This window comes from Gymnoscopelus microlampas (genome assembly GCF_963454915.1).
Source record: "Gymnoscopelus microlampas genome assembly, chromosome: 7".
In the NCBI taxonomy this organism is placed as follows: Eukaryota; Metazoa; Chordata; class Actinopteri; order Myctophiformes; family Myctophidae; genus Gymnoscopelus; species Gymnoscopelus microlampas.
The window spans coordinates 31,971,434-31,984,010 of record NC_139944.1 but is presented as its reverse complement, the minus strand read 5'-3'; the positions used below and the strand labels follow the sequence as shown (position 1 = coordinate 31,984,010).

The window sequence follows — 12,577 nt, the reverse complement described above, 5'->3', positions numbered from 1 at the left end:
CTATCTCTGAAAAAGTTTCATCTTCATTTCCCATAGACTTTACTGGGTTCTGGGTTAAATATTTCATAAACGATAAAACATTTCATAGTAAAACTTTGGAAGTCAGTCATACAAACTTGGAATAGGATCAAAATTACATCTTGATCACATGACCCCACAGATCTATAATAGTAGTAGCAAAAAGTGTGTTTTGAAGAAAACAAAAATGCGAAATATTTGGTCAATATGGAGATTGAGGATCCAAACAATCCAGGGATTTTTTTTATTGTACAAGTAGGTGGTTCATGATTTATTGGCCAAAATGTGAAGTGGGCTATTGCAGCGCCACCATGAGGCCGATGTGAACAATTTGGGGTGGAGGTTCTCCCGATGAGCTGGTGCCTTGCATGGTTTCCTCCAGCTATCTGTGTATGAAGGTTTTTGTGAATGGGTGAATGTATTGCACAATCATTGTATGTAAAGCGCCTTGGATAAAGGCGCTATATAAATGCACCAGTTACCATTTAGCCAATCAGAATGGAATGTGAAAAACTGGACAAAAAGGTCTTGATCACATGACCATAGAGATAGTGTGTATCGATTTGCGTGAGGTTTGGACAAAATATGTAGGAATAATATAAAAAAAGATTGTGGCACTATCACAGGCAGATGTGAAACATTTGGAGCAAAGGTCCTATCTTGGCCTCCAGGGAGTGTGTCTGCAAAGTTTCACACCAATTGGTGCAACGGTGCCAGAAATTAGCTTGACACACACTCACACACACACACACGGATGGACGGACATACACACAGGGATGGACAGACAGGGGCGAAAACATAGTCTCCGGCCTTCAGCCGTACAACCTGGCTGAGACATTATACGACACACTTCTATTGTCCCAATGGAAGCAGTCAATAGACAGAGTGTGGGAAACCAGAGAAACCTCACTCACAGAGCCCCTATGGGACAATAGATCCAGACCTCTACCCTGGGGGAGTCAGAGGTTGATGGGCGTCTCTATGGACACTGATTGATAGATAGATAGATAGATAGATAGATAGATAGATAGATAGATAGATAGATAGATAGATAGATAGGTAGATAGATAGATAGGTAGATAGATAGATAGATAGGTAGGTAGGTAGGTAGGTAGGTAGGTAGGTAGGTAGGTAGGTAGGTAGGTAGGTACTGTAGGTAGGTAGGTAGGTAGGTAGGTAGGTAGGTAGGTAGGTGTCAGACAGACAGACAGACAGACAGACAGACAGACAGACAGACAGACAGACAGACAGACAGACAGGTATAGTAGAGAGATAGATCTACGGCTAAGGTGAGAATAAAGTAGTAAAGTAGCAGTATAAATTGAGTTAAAAGTAAGATATCCTGGAGTAAAATTTTTGTAGCTTGTATATACGTTATACGTATATTATGTATTATGTTTTGTTTCTTTGTGTGTTTTCCAAAAGTAAGCTATTGTTTGTTCCTTGTTTTGTTTGTTTGTTCGATTTTTTTAAGGTCGTTTATTGGGAATTTATTGGGTGGGAATTAACATTTAACTAAGCACATGGCAGTGTTCCTAGTTAAATGTTCAGTGACAGTTTTTTTGATGATGTCTTCAATGTCTTTAGCATCCTCAACCCCACCAGCACCTGACTATTCTCAGAGGGGAATTGGCACACTTCAGAAAGGCGCCATCTCAAACCCCCACCCTCATGTTTGATAATGAAACATTCATCAAGGAATTCAAGGGGAGTCTGTGTTTTGCAGTATGTAACTTATCATTATAACTAAAACCTATAAAACAAAACATAGTTAGATTCATGTGAACATATGTAATATTTGCCAGGTTATTGTTTCGCAACTTTTTTTTTGTATTACTTTTTTTTTTATAATGTTAATGATAAATCCACTGATTAGGCCAATGAGATCCTTTCCCTCCAGATGGTATGTGACGTCAGGTTCTGTCTCAGCAACACAGAGGTAACAGCCGTCACTAAAGGTCCATTCAAAGTCCTTTTGTAGTGCATTGACCACAGCACACAGGACTAAGTGTGGGAAACTCTGAGCAACTCTCTACTCACATGACTTGCGAAAGAGAAACATCTGTTTAATCTGAAACAGATTAAATAACTTGTGTCATTTAACATCAATTTTGATTGTTCAGTTCATCAAAGACTTTGAAAATAACATTCACATATGTGTCGAAGTGTATTTCAAAAAATCAACCTACAAATGTCTACATCATTTTAAAGGTGTTGTTGGTCAAAACAAAATGTTTTTTTTTGTAAGGGTTAGGGTTAGGTTAAAGCATTATATTCTAATAGTATTCATTGCTATAGTGTCTGTTCAATAACAGGGAAACTGAAAATACATTTTCAGGTGGGTTGCGCATTTTCAACCAATCAGGAGCGAGTACCCATTTACCAGCTTCAATTTTATATTGTTTATCCTTTATTCTTTATGAGACAGTTCTCTCTCCTGATTGGATACAATTAGTATCCCAACCTGAAAATGCTTTTCAGAATATAGTTATTTAACATGTTATTTTAACAGAGGAATATCACTTACCCTACCTTTAATTTATCAAATTCTTCTTCTTTTTCCAAATACAGAATTAGGTGTATTGGCTAAGATTGTGTATTCTGGGAAAACTATGGGACGTAATTCTAATTTAAAGTAATCAAGTATGCAATCAATTTAAGAAACCTGATATGAAGAAAGCTGATTTTCCCATCACTATATTGATCACATTGAGACAATATGTTCTTATTGTTTCCAGATTCCAGATTCCACTTTATTATCGCATCACAAGTTTACAGATGTAAAAGAGAAGGTGAAATTCATTCTTGTATACAAGCTCCCAACATTTTGCCGTTTGAAGTTATAAAGAATTGAGAAAGAAAGACACAAGGAAACAATATCAGATAACTAGAACACAATGCCCTATTGGGTACAATGTCAAATAACAATATACAATGTCAAATATACATATTGTGCATGGTTAAAATAGCAACAAATGCGGCAGAAATGCTCATTCAAGTAGCTTTCTCATGTAAATGTGTAAACAAAATTATCCCAGCTAGAAGGCCGGAATGGCCGAAGGCGGAGGATTGTGTTTTCACTCAGGGTTACTCCGTCCGTCCGTCCGTCCGTCCGTCCGTCCGTCCGTCTGTGAACAGCTAATCTCCGGCGCCGTTGGACCGATCGGTGTGAAACTGTGCATGCGTACTCCCAGTTGGCCAAGCAAGAAGCAGAGGGCATTTTTCAAATGTGTTTGGCACTATAACTCTTGAACCGTAAGACGTACAATCAAAATATTTTTTTCTCTGGATTTCTTGGATCATGATGCCTCGACCCAATTCTGCCAGACCCAATTCTGACCCAATTCTGTATTTTCTGCCATTTTCCGTTGACTTCAAAACACACTTTGTGCTACTGCTCCTACAGATTTTGTCCCAAACTTACGCAAATCGGTACACATGATCTTAGTGGTCACGTGAGCCTGCTTTTTCAGATCCCTTTCTGATTGGCTATGGTTGGCTTTCAAACTTTGAGAGAGAGGTCCGTTTTGCACAAAATCATGAACGCATGCAGTGTCCGATTGCCTTGAGACTTTGCACACACACTGCCAGTATAGGCCAAGGAAGAACCGCCCCACCAATCCTTTAAAATTGGCCTTATGGTTGAACTATGACAGCTCGATTCAAGTTTTGGCCCATACCTCTCGAACTGTAGCCGAGACTTAAAGTTCACCCCAAAAAAATATTTGTTTCTATCGGTTAGTCACCCATGGATATTTTTTTTGTTTTTGTAGCATTCCTAAGCCAATAATTTGATGACCAGTGGATCAATTGGCAGTGGTTCCGGTAGGAGATACAAAGGAGACTCTCCTACCGGAACCGCTGCCGGTCATCAAATTATTGGCATAGGAACGCGATGAAAACCAAAAAATATCCATGAATTCAAGTCTCCATGGGGTGACTAACCGATAGAAAATAAAAGTCTTTGGGGGTGAACTATCCCTTTAAGCCCCCCCACCCGATGAAGGCTGAGCCCCCCTGAAGCCCCCTTCCCCACTAACCATATTGTGATGAAAAATATTTATGGAATCAATTAATTAATTAAATATATGAAAAATAAAGGACTGACTTCTAAGTAACAAACTAAACTATGAAATCATATTTTTACACTCTAATAAGCTAAAATAATAATATTATAGTTTATTATTATACATTCACAGAATTATTTGCATCGTTAACTCTAAACATTTAGTAATGTGGATTTATGTTATGTGGCCTGTTAAACTAGGATAATTGAATCTCGTTTGTCATTGTCATTATTATTATTCATTATTGTCTGTTGCCTAAATTAATTTGACCATATTCTAAAACAATCTAGCCCCCCCATAGCTCCCCCAATCACAATTCTCTGTAGCCGCCACTGTCTCCCACGTGTGTGTTGTGATGATGAGCGTGTGCTCAGTCAAAGTCATTGATCTAGACATGAGGCAGCAGATCTGCTCTCTTTTTACAGGGTCACCACTTTCCCAGATTCACATACAGTCTCTCCATCACCCCCTCTCAGACCTGTTCCCCTGAGATCTAACCATTAAAAGCAGTAAGAGCATTGGGCATGTGGCAGCCCATTCCTCATTGTCCTTCCTGGTTCTCTGATTGGCTAACACTGTGAGAAAGTCCGACCAGACCAAGACCCACACATTCATATGTAGATTGGAGATTATAAAAAGGAGGGATGAAGCCAGAAGAGATCAGATTCTCTACAGCACAGAGGTCTGCCATGGCTCCTACGACCACTTAACCATTCACCTCTTCTACGGAGCACCTAACTTTGAACCACAAGGTAAATTGAAGACTCAACTTCATGGACACTAAAATGTTATTCCTAAAATGTTTGTACTTATTCAAGGCTATGTTGTTCTTCAGAATTTGTTTATTAATGTTTATTCCTTCTTTCTGCAGATAAGAAAACCATTGGTGTAGAAGTTTATGCAGAGAGCGAATCAATAGCAGCATTGAGCAGCTCAAGTCTCTCCTGGGTCCAGAGAAGATACAACAGGCTGACTCCAAGCTGGAGAAAGCAGACATCCTGGAGATGCGACACGAAAGCAGCATCAACCTGTCAACTCAGCACCTGTCAATCAAGGATACCCCAGGTGTGTGAAGATACAGTCCCAGAGAAGACTGCTGGACCACTTCCAGAACCTGATCATCCTCTGACAAGAACATGAAGGAGACTTGTTTGCCTCAGCTGAGGTCTCCAGTTCAGTCCAGCATCACCAAAGAGAAGAGTCCAGTCAGCATCGCCCTCTGGAGGCCCTGGAAGTAAACTACAGACTGGAATTCCAACTGAGTTGACCATAATTTGGTCCAAGATTAGTATAACAGAACTGAAAAATGCAATGTTGGAAGAATTGTCTTATTGCCGTTTTTTTTATGAGCTACTTTTTAATTGATATTTAGAATGTCATGGTCTGCTAAATACTGGCCAATGTTTCTTTCATGCTAAACTCTGACAATGCATGAACACCATGCATGTTACATGAATGATCTGATACATCAGAATAATCTTATATTACTGTTAGCTCCAAACCTAGCTCTTGTTATGCTGTGACCTTTTTCACTGCTGGGAGGTTTTAGTTTTTGCTTGATTGTTATAGATCCAATATATCTAAAAACTTTACTGTCCTTCTTATGGATTATTTTCCATTACAGACTATAATAATGGAATCTAAGTGATTATTTAAGACTGATCTGTTGTAAGATCAATACGTCTAGTCTATCCTTTTGTTTTGAAAGGGATGATTAAAATCATACTGTCACCATTTTCTAGTGACGTTAATATTTTCATAATAATGTCAATCTTATGAATGCCATTGACCGAAATGGTTGTTGTCATCACTCTGTGATTATTATAGCAACCCTGATCTATTCTAAGATCTTTTTTGTTTTGTTTTTTCATTTGCCTTCTTTGTTCTTTTACTAAGTACAAAATATAATGTTTCTCTGACTTTGAAACAACTACTGTGAAATGTAAAGTAATGTTTAACCACAATGCTGTTCATTTAGTACAATTTCTTATGTCTCTCATAGAGACTCTGAGTTCTCAAGGTACATCCTCTACTCTATTTGAGTACATCTAAAAACTATTGTCCTTCTTATGGACATTTTTCCATTGTGGACTAGATATAATAATGGAATCTAAGTGATTAATTAAGATTGATCTGTTGTAAAATCAATATGTCTAATGTATCCTTTTGTTTTAAAAGGGATGATTAAAATTATACTGTCACCATTTTCTAGTGACACTAATATTTTCATAATGATGTAAATCTTGAATGTCATTGACCTAAGTGGTTGTTTAACTATTTTCATCATGTGTTTCATGTGAAATGGATAGTAATGTTTACCCACAATGCTGTTCATTTACAATGTCTTATGTCTCTCATAGAGACTCTGAGTTCTCATTGTACATCCTCTATTCTATCTGAATACAGTGTCTTGGATAAATATCCAACTTATTGTTGTGATGTGTCATCACTTCTATCTCCCTCCGGGTGAGGAATCTATACCTGATGTGACTCATTGAGTCTATCTGAATAAACAAACACAAACTGCTATCTTTTTTGCCCTTTGTCTTTTTCTATATTCATTGATGAAGACCTCAAAGTTAAATCCATGTTACATTAGCAAAGTTCAACATCAACAGTCTTTGTATATGATTCTCTGACTTTATACTATGTTACACCAGTGAAGATCTAATGATATGGAAGAGAGTTTGGCAATTAGATCTCAAACGTGAATCTATGCAAATGCAATTGCTTGGCTTGAGGTAACTACAAATGAAAACAGCTAACTCATTCATGCAGCACTATTTTAAAAAGTCATGGTTTGTCTAATGCAGGGGTCTTCAACCTTTTCAGGCCAAGGACCCCCTAACTGAGAAAGAGATGAAACAGGGACCCCCACTATATATTACATAAAATTGTGTTGCAGATTAAAGCTTTTCATAGATGTTGGATTCATATTACCGGTAATGTGTATTTTCAGACATTTAACGACTTAAACCATCAATACTTAGTGAAATTTCACTCTGTACTTGGTCTGCTCGTTTTTCCCTCTTTGCCGAGAATAGCAGATCTACAAGCTCACAACGCCTCGCCCTGCAAGGCGTTGTGAGCTTGTAGATCGGCTATTTTCGGCTAAAGTTGTCCTTATAATAGGGATGCTAGGGTTCAATTGGTTAATGTAAAAAACAATGATCCTATCACACAGAGATTTGGCGGACCACCTGTAGCAACTCTCAGGACCCCCTAGGGGTCCCGGACCCCCTGTTGAAGACCCCTGGTCTAATGTAATTTCGCTAAATCATTTTCTTTTGAAAGACTCAATATTCCAGTTGTTTTCTTGAAAACCAAACTGGATCCCAAAAGATTGCCGCTATGTCTCTCTTAAACAATGACGTCACATTGTGTTACTAATGTGATGTATAATAAGACACACTTCTATTATCTTTCCATTGAAATCAGTCAACAGAAAGAATGTGGGAAACACAGAGCCCCTATGGGACAATAGATTATTGGGAACTGCTTGTGTGGGGATATATTAACATTTAACTATAGCCACACGTCTATTGTTCAGTGAGAGCTCTGTCAATGAACAGAGTGTGGGAAAGCTCTGGAGAGCAGAGTCCCAGTTCAATGTCTTTAGCATCCTCAGCCCACCAGCACCTGACTATTATCAGAGGGGAATTGGTACATTTCTGGAGGGAGCTGTCTCAAACGCCAAGCTTCATGTTTAATATCGAAACTTTTATCAAGCAATTCAAGGGGAGTCAATTTTTCGTGCACAACACAATTGTAATACTCTATATAGATATTACACAAACTATTTGTTAAAGACCCAATGAGGTCCTTTCCCTCCAGATGGTTTGTGACGTCAGCTTCTGTCTCAACAACACAGAGCTAAGTCATCAGTCACTAAAGGTCCATTCAAAGTCCTTTTATAGTGTATTGACCACAGCACACAAGACTCAGTGTGGGAAACTCTGACCAACTCTCTACTCACATGACTTCCAGCCAATGGGCAGGAGTAACATCTGCTTCATCTGAACACCATAATTTAACATCGGTTTTGAATTTCACAGCAGCAATCTTCCAGTTTGGAAGTTACTTTTGTGCACATTAAAACTAAGTAAAACATACCAAAATGAGTAAAAAATATTGGAATATTGGAATAGTTTTCTAAAATACAGCCTTAGTGTTAATATTGTGCGTGTGTAAGATTTTACATATAGGAGAAAGTCTTGTGTTGCTCTCTGTCAGAAGCGATTTTAAATTGTAAATAACGCCTTCAAAATAAAGCACATGTGAGATTTTTTTGTTTTGAGAAGTTATTTGTTTTTTCATCACTGACATGGATCACATTTAAACAATATATTCAGCAATTATTTTGTATTATTTATATTTCAAATATTAAATGTGTATTTTATACAATGAGTGATCCATGTCAGCATCACACGTGTGATGGGATAATTAGTGTGCGTTCTGCCTGTACCATGTTAATGATAGCCTACCCTACAGTATAGCAACATTGTGAGACAAGTGCCAGATATACAAGTAGATACAGAATGTGCATAATATACACAGTGTTGACTGGCATTGGTCAGTAAATTGTTTAGATTTTCTATGTTGCACCATTAATAACCATTATCCATCTCCCACGTGTGTGATGTAATGATGAGCGTGTGCTTAGTCAAAGACGTTGATGTCAACATCAGGAGGCAGATCTGCTCTCTTTACAGGGTCACCACGTTCCCAGATTCACACAAAGTCTCCCTCCATCACGCCCGAGTCGTCCACCTGTTCCCCTGAGATCTAACCATTGTCCCTCAGCAGTAAGAGCATTGGGCATGTGGCAGCACTACATTCCTCATTGTCCTTCCGGGCTCTCTGATTGGCTAACACTGTGAGAAAGTCCAACCAGACCCAGACCCACACATTCATATGGAGATTGGGGACTATAAATTGGAGGGATGAAGCCAGTAGAGATCAGATTCTCTCTGAGACCTCTACAGCACACAGATCAGCCATGGCACCTATAACTACTTCACCATTCACCTCCTCTAAGGGGCACCTGACTCAGAACCACAAGGTAAAGTGAAGATTCAACTTCATGGACGCTTAAACTTCATTCCTAAAATATTTTTACTTATTCAAGGATATGTTGTTCTTCAGAATGTGTTTATTAATGATGTCTTTCTTCTTTCTCCAGATAAGAAAACCATTGGTGGAGAAGTTACGCAGAGAGCGAATCAACAGCAGCATTGAGCAGCTCAAGTCTCTCCTGGGTCCAGAGATCCTCAAACAACAAGCTGACTCCAAGCTGGAGAAAGCAGACATCCTGGAGATGACAGTTTGCTTCCTGACACGACAACAACAGCAGTATCAACCTGTCAACTCAGCACCTGTCAATCAGGGATACTCCAGGTGTGTCCAAGAGGTGGTGCACTTCCTGTCCAAGGATGAGGTGAAGATACAGTCCCAGAGAAGACTGCTGGACCACTTCCAGAACCTGCAGTCATCCTCTGACAAGAACATGAAGGAGACTTGTTTGCCTCAGCTGAGGTCTCCAGTTAAGTCCAGCATCACCAAAGAGAAGAGTACAGTTAACATCGCCCTCTGGAGGCCCTGGTAGAAAACTACAGACTGGAATTCCAATCTGACCAACTGAGTTGACCATAATTTGGTCCAAGATTACTATAACAGAACTGAAAAATGTTGGGAAAATTGTTTTATTTTTTTCTGCATTTGATTTTTTTTTTAAATCTATTTTTTAAGGTTGATATGTAGAATGTCACGGTCTGCAGAAAACTGTCCAATGTTTCTTTCATGCTAAACTCTGACAATTCTTTGGCATGAACACCATGCATGTTGCATGAATGACCTGATACATCAGAATAATCTGATATTACTGTTAGCTCCAAGCCTAGCTCTTGTTATGCTGTGACTTTTTTCACTGCTTGGATATTTTAGTTTTACCTGATTGTTATAGATCAAATTGATCTAAAAAACTTTACTGTCCTTCTCATGGACATTTTTCCATTGTGAAATAGATATGATTATGGAATCTAAGTGATTAATTAAGACTGATCTGTTGTAAGATGAATATGTCTGTATCTTTTTGATTCAAAAAGGGATGATGATTAAGATCATACTGTCACCATTTTCTAGTGACACTAATATTTTCATAATGATCTAAATCTTATGAATGCCATTGACTGAAATGGCTGTTTACCTTTTTGTCATCACTCTGTGATTAGCAAAACCTGATCTATTGTAAGATCTTATTTCTTTCATTTGCCTTATTAGTTTTTTTACTAAGTGCAAACTGCAAAGTTATTATATACAAATATATGGTTCTCTTACTGAACCAACTACTGTGGAATGGACAGTAATGTGTACCCACAATGCTGTTCATGTAATACAGTCGTATGTCTCTGATATAGAGACTCTGAGTTCTCATTGTACATCCTCTACTCTATTTGAGTACATCTAAAAACTGTATTGTCCTTCTTATGGACTTCTTTCCATTGTGGACTAGATATAATAATGGAATCTAAGTTATTAATTAAGACTGATCTGTTGTAAGATCAATATGATTAAAATCCTACTGTCACCATTTTCTAGTGACACAAATATTTTCATAATGATGTAAATCTTATGAATGCCATTGACCGAACTGGTTGTTTAACTATTTTCCTCACTCTGTGATGAGCTAAACCTGATCTATTTTAAGATCTTATTTCTTTCATTTGACTTTTTTGTTTTTTACTAAGTGCCAAATATTATGGTTTTCTGACTCTGAACCAACTACTGTGAAATGGAAAGTAATGTTTACCCACAATGCTGTTCATTTACAATGTTTTATGTCTCTCATAGAGACTCTGAGTTCTCATTGTACATCCTCTCTACTCCAATTGAGTACAGTGTCTTGGAGAAATACCCAACTTATTGTTGTGATGTTTCATCACTTCTATCTCCCTTTGGGTGAGGAATTTATACATGTGATTCATTGAGTATATTTCAATAAACAAACACAAACTGCAATATTTTTTGCCCTTTGTCTTTTTCTCTATTCATTGATGAAGACCTCCAAGTTAACTCCATGTTACAATAGCAAATATCAACATCAGTAGTCTTTTGATATGATTCTCTGACTTTATATCAGTCTGTTAAATGTTAAATGTACATGTAGCCTGTGGGACCTCCCAGCCGGCGTCAGTTCACAGCTGCAACCAATGCCTAATGATTAGTATAAAAGTATCTGGTAGGGAGCTGAGCGGTGCGGTAATCAGTGTCGAAATCACCTGCCGTCACGCTGAGCTGGGGAGGAACATTGGTAGGCAAACATTTATATGTGCAGCGATTTTGTAACGTTTATCGATTTTATAGTGGTGTATTTTAAATTGCATTATTTTTATGTAGGGCTTGGCAAAGGCTGTGAGCTGAAGGCTGCTGTGGCATGACCCGTGTTCCATAGTAGTAGGTAGGCACACGCCATGGCAACATTCTAAATCTAATGAATAATGGTGGTGTATTATTGACATTGATATGTAACACTTTGCAGATTGCCAAGGCGTTGTCTGCCGCTGCCCCATGGTTTATTGTCCTTATTAGTTTATATGTTTTTTGTTTTTTAGTTATTGTATTTTGTTTAATCTGGCTGCTTCCCATCTAAGCACAGCTATCCTGACAGAGCATTCAGTTATATTACATCAGTAGCCTATGTATACTATGTGCAACATGGTGTGACCCAATTGGGTTCTATGTATACAGGTTCGCTGGACTGCCCAGGTTCCTAACTGTTGATCAGTATTTGTCTTGCTGTATTTTGCTCTTGCTATATCTATTGCTCTTCTAACCTCATAGATTTTATTAAATAAAGATCAGTACTATGATTTTATACTCTGTGTTTGTCATTCATTTGACAGCTTGACTGGGGAAACCTTATTTGGTGTTTATTGAGTTTCCTTTAACTCAGCCTAACTAAAGGGTGGCGTAGTCTTATCTACCGCTGTGTTACATACAGATTAAGTTACACCAGTGAAGATCTAATGATATGGAAGAGAGTTTGTTAATTAGATCTCTATGAAATAGGAATCTATGCAAGTACTTGCCTTGAGGTAACTACAAGTGAAAACAGCTAACTCATTCATACAGCACTATTTTACAAAGTCATGGTTTGTCTTACATAATTTTGCTAAATCATTTTCTTTTTAATGACTCAATATTCTAGTTTTTTTTTTTTTTTTCAAAATTGGATCCCAAAATGTTTCTGCTACTGTTTCACTCCTAAACAATTGTGTAACTAATGTGATGTGCAAATAAGACACACTTCTATTGTCTTTCCATTGAAATTGGTCAATAGACAGAGTGTGGGAAACCAGAGAAACCTCACTCACAGAGCCCCTATGGGACAACAGATCCAGACCTCTACCCTGGGGGAGTCAGAGGTTGATTGGGGTCTCTATATGGACAACTTTTGCTTTTGGTCCATTCTGAACCAGCCCTATCATTTAGTA

The 12,577-nt window shown here is 38.1% G+C and overlaps 2 pseudogenes across 2 annotated transcripts; both read left to right on the top strand.

The window, feature by feature from the left end:
• The first annotated feature begins 4,774 nt into the window (after positions 1-4,774).
• Positions 4,775-5,323, top strand: LOC311048525 (transcription factor HES-5-like; annotated as a pseudogene). Its single transcript has 2 exons — positions 4,775-4,837; positions 4,957-5,323. The product of its transcript is annotated as a transcription factor HES-5-like (transcript).
• Positions 5,324-9,028: 3,705 nt separating this feature from the next.
• LOC311048894 (transcription factor HES-5-like) lies at positions 9,029-9,690 on the top strand (annotated as a pseudogene). The gene is made up of 2 exons: positions 9,029-9,147; positions 9,268-9,690. The product of its transcript is annotated as a transcription factor HES-5-like (transcript).
• Positions 9,691-12,577: the final 2,887 nt, after the last annotated feature.